The sequence below is a fragment of the Mytilus californianus genome, unplaced genomic scaffold (assembly GCF_021869535.1).
Source record: "Mytilus californianus isolate M0D057914Y unplaced genomic scaffold, xbMytCali1.0.p SCAF_4, whole genome shotgun sequence".
Lineage (NCBI taxonomy): Eukaryota > Metazoa > Mollusca > Bivalvia > Mytilida > Mytilidae > Mytilus > Mytilus californianus.
Genome location: NW_026262690.1, coordinates 85,365,669 through 85,370,434, shown reverse-complemented (window position 1 = coordinate 85,370,434; position 4,766 = coordinate 85,365,669). Strand labels below are relative to the sequence as shown.

At 32.9% G+C, this 4,766-nt stretch overlaps 1 long non-coding RNA gene across 1 annotated transcript; it reads left to right on the top strand.

Annotated features, from left to right (window-relative positions):
• The first annotated feature begins 963 nt into the window (after positions 1-963).
• Positions 964-2,597, top strand: LOC127737010 (uncharacterized). Its single transcript, XR_007999261.1, has 2 exons — positions 964-1,186; positions 2,270-2,597. It is a non-coding gene; the product is annotated as an uncharacterized LOC127737010 (long non-coding RNA).
• The last annotated feature ends 2,169 nt before the right edge of the window (positions 2,598-4,766 follow it).

Genomic DNA, 4,766 nt, shown 5'->3' with positions numbered 1-4,766 from the left:
CCTTAATAAAAGGAGGGAAGGCGAAGATTTAAAAATGTCTTACTGAGATGTAATTATATGTTTTACTATATGATTTTTCGGTATTTTGTTCATATTAAAATCTACCAAAATTTATACTAACAATTTCCACCATGTAAATGAGGAAATTATTGTTTTTATTTTAACGCTTAACATGAGTAGCTATGTATAGCAGTGACAATCGGAAGTCTCAAATTACTTGTAAAAATTCATTTACAGATTCCGGGTATTTCTACAGGGTTTTTTTCCAATCGAGATTTCGCAATTTTTTTTGGTGACAAGTCATTATATTGATTTTCTGTGAGAATGATAGGTGCAAATATAAGTATACTATTTCAGTAAACATTGGCACTGAAAAACAGGTGTTTAGCGAATGTAGCCAAAATTGCTAGTTTATTGTGAATCCAAATAGTTTCCATGGTGCTTTGCCAGATGGATAAGCACTACTGTAACAACAGCCCATGAAAAGGCCGTGAAATGTCTGTGAAATATCACAGGGCCGTGAAAACCCCGTGAAAATACCCCGTGACTTTTGTAAAAAAAATGTTTCGAAAGGCCGTGAAAAATATTTGATGTTAGAAAAAGACCGTGAAATTTCAATATCCCGTGAAAAGGCCGTGATAATTTGTCCTTTTATGCTTAATAAAAAATACCACGGCCTTTTCACTGGTTGTTGAAACCAGTGAAAAGGCCGTGATATTTTTTCATGTCATTTTTTTCTTATCCTTATTCAGATTTAAAACATCCCATGTGATTATTGTAATATGGTCTAATTATTTCCACTCACATTTTTCTAAATATCATATAAACTTTTCATTATAAATATGTGTCTGTTTAAATATTATTATATGCAATACTACTGTACAGGACTGACTTTTAAATGGAACCATTCATTGTTATAATTAATGACTTTGTGCCAATGAATACTTTGTATTTAAAGAAAAGTATTTTGCTTCTCGTCTGTACATTATTATAAACAATGTAAACATTAATTTTAATTGGAACCGAAACATGTAAAAACGAGAACTTCCCGGAATATCAGACCGTATCCGGATTCGTGTTTCTTTTAGAGTAATTGTAACATTTCCGCAATTTGGAAATTTGAAAGACGCCGAAGGTCGATTAATATTTACTTTATAGATGCAAGACGAGTGACAGCAAGTTTGAGGTAAGTTAAGTTATTAATATTTTATTCTTTTATTCATCATATCACCAAAATGTTGATGACTTTTGTGAGCATTTCCATTGAACTGATTTTCACTGAATTTGCAGAAACCGTGCAAACATGCATGTGAGATATTCACTTATATTTGAGTCTGTTGCACTTGATTCCTTTAATCATTTCGGGTTATGTTTTCTAAGACTTACCGGATCCTTTAAATACGATTACGGTTTTGTTTTGTTTATGTATTTGGGGAAAAAAGGGGGGGGGGTGTTCCTTTTGCCCCACACTTGCCACATAAAAAAAAGACATTTATGTACAGTACACTACGTAGACATAGACATAGATAATTGGAAATGATTATAATAGCAATAAGTATCTCTGAAATGGAGTTCACTCTGATAATCAGAGGTGTAACCCCTTTGAATGTGTCGGGAGCTATTTAAGTATTTTCTGACTTGGCCGTCGGGACACAGAGTTCAAAAGGGATTAATCAGAGGCGTAGCAGGGAAAGTATTTAATATTTGTACGGCAAAAATGTCCTTTCTTTAAGGGTTTGTGCCATATCATAAAAATAATTGGTATGGCAATGAGGTGTTTAAAAAATAATTGGTATGGCGAATGTGCCTGCAGTAAAAGTTGCTACGCCCCTGGCCCCCTGTAAAATAAATAGCTGTGACTCATTACGGCCACTTAGTCTGGACAAGTTTGGCTTTAGCCATACATATTATTACTTCAAAGAACCATTTAAGTTTAATAGTCTGTCTTAAAAGCGTCTTTAGTCTTTAAAAAAATCTAAAAAATAATATAAGTTGACAATACAGAACTTCGTTAACAAATGATGCCATATTGGATAGGGGGCAGATTTTCTGGAAAATGATATGAAAATATGGGAAAAACTTTGCATGTTTCCAAGTGGCTGTTCTGTTTCAATGATGTTTTTTAGTATTTTTCCTGTATTGCATGGAATAATATTGTAGCTGTTTTAAGTACATGTATGTACATAAATGCCAAAAATTAATTTGAATATATAAATAGTTTTTTTTATATACATGTATAATATATGTAATGTTTCTTAATTTATTCTAGGAATGAAGAGCAAAAGGATATAGCAGTCTTTATATAAAATAGTTCAGGAATCCAGTTGGAAAGAAGAGCTTTTCAGTTAAAAGTATTTCCTGGGAATTAACAGGAACTTCTATAAATGTTTTTCTGGAATAGTCATTCAAACGGGCAGTGAAGTGAAGGATTACATTAGACAAATATTGCTGAAGTGGTAAAATCAGACCCAAGAGATGTACAAAATTTCAACAATACATGTTACAGCTGACTTTAGCTACTTAATCACATTGACATTTGTGTGCTTTTATGTTTTCCTTACATAATTACTACAGTTCTATCAAAATTAATATTTTTATTCTTTGTCACAATTATTACTAAAAAAAATACAGCTTTTTAATATGGTTTTTCATAGTCTCACTTGCATTGTACTTAAATAAGTTGTCTGTAGATGTTTACACTAGGTTTTCAGGCATTTCACTGAATCATTTGATTGAAACAGCATTTAATTTTTTTGTTAAATTATGGCCTGAAAAATACATTAAACATTTTACAGGAGTTTTCACAATCAGTGAATGGCTGTTTATCAAAGTAGTACATGTACATTTAACGGTCTTTTCACAATGGGCACATAATTTATCACGACTTTTTCACGGTGTACATTTTTGTTTTTCACAGGGTTTCTACGGTCTCTTTACCCAAGTTTTCAGTTGGCACCTTTTCACGGCCTTTTCACGACAAATAAAGGCATATACTGTACTATATCTACATTTCACGGTCTTTTCACAATGGGCACATAATGCATTATCACGACTTTTTCACGGTGTACATTTTTTTTCACAGGGTTTTACGGTCTTTTCACCCAAGTTTTCAGGTGGCACCTCTTCACGGCCTTTTCACAAACTTTTCACGACAGTCATTCCACGGCCTTGTCACGGATAAGTTTCACGGCCCACCGTAAATTAACCGTGACAAACACTGTAAAAATCACCAGCATTTTTACTGACATTTTCACGGCCAATCTACGGGGCATTGTTCCAGTAGTGTAAGGTACCGGTATTTGATGTATCTATTAACAAATGTAAATATGTTAATAAAATTAAGATTCAAGGGATAAAAACATTGAATATGTAATTGTCTATGCTACAGAACAACCATTGTTCTTTTCCACAAACTATCGTAAACTTTTCTAAAAAAGGTAAACATTTTCAAATCCATACCGCCATTTTGAAATGATATTGATTTTTTTTATCAACAACTATAAGAATTTGAAGCTTAAAACTATTTGGTATATGAACAGTATTAACGAAAATCAACTCTCACGTTCTTCAATATATCTTATCCTTTGAGTTAAACTTTAAAAGTCTTAAATGCACATCTGCAGATAGAAAGAGACTGTCTGATGATTAAACTATCTTCATCATAAACGATTCACTCTGGCAAAAGACAAATTCATAAGGGGTTTCGCGGCACCCTATGTCTCGACTGCGATTGTTGCTGTCAGTGTAAAAGTGGAATGTTGACTTAAAAAGTCAATTTATAAGTCAAATACAGAATTTGAATAAAAAATCAAACTTTGTCTTTAAATCTTTAAATGCTATTGGTTGGTCTTGAAGATGAGCGTCTATACACATTTCATATCAATCCATGAAGATTTACAAATTTAGCATGTAAAAATTTTGTTATCCAAGACCATAAAATATAAGTTCATGAAAAATAAATTTGCATTCAATAATTTGCATCACGAAATGACTTGTATGTATGTATGATGATAATTTTCTCCTTTATGAAAAGTACCCCTTAAGGGCTGCGAGGGTACTGTGGAATTCATTTACATTAGCTTTAATCTACGAACAATTATTTACATTTATGAACATATATAACGCTATAGCAACAAAAGAAAAGGACAAAAAGACAACATACCTGCCAATTTTTCAAAACCTCTGTGGGGGATTTTGAGCGCAAGAGTACCTGATGCTCCTCTAATATTGTCATAAGTGTTCTTAACCTTCTACTATGTTGTTTGAGGGAGTATATATGTGCTTAACTACCATTTTAACTCATTTGAATCCCTGTTTTGAGCTTCTCAGTTTATATAATAAAGAATTTCAAAATTCATGTCAGCAACTCTTATTGGGGATATCCCAATCAATAGGGATAGTTGGCAGGTCTGAGACAACAGTATACAAAACGCAACATAGAAAACTAAAGACTAAAAATTCGGATGGGTGATAACAGGTGTTCCGTAAGGAAAAAAGATCCTGTTCTTCATGTGGCTCCCGTCGTGTTGCTCATTGAAATTACACGACCAGACGGGGAAATTCTTGTTTGGGACATACTCAAAATGGCAGACAGCAATCATATAACGAGACGATTTTAATTTTGAAATTATCAATTTCCCCCTTCTTAGTAGCAAAATTCACCTGCATATATGATATACATTTCCCAACTATTTGGTATTCAAGAGCATGCAGCTCATACTCAGACTTTATAAAACGTCATCAGTGTCTGAGCAGAAAGTTGATGA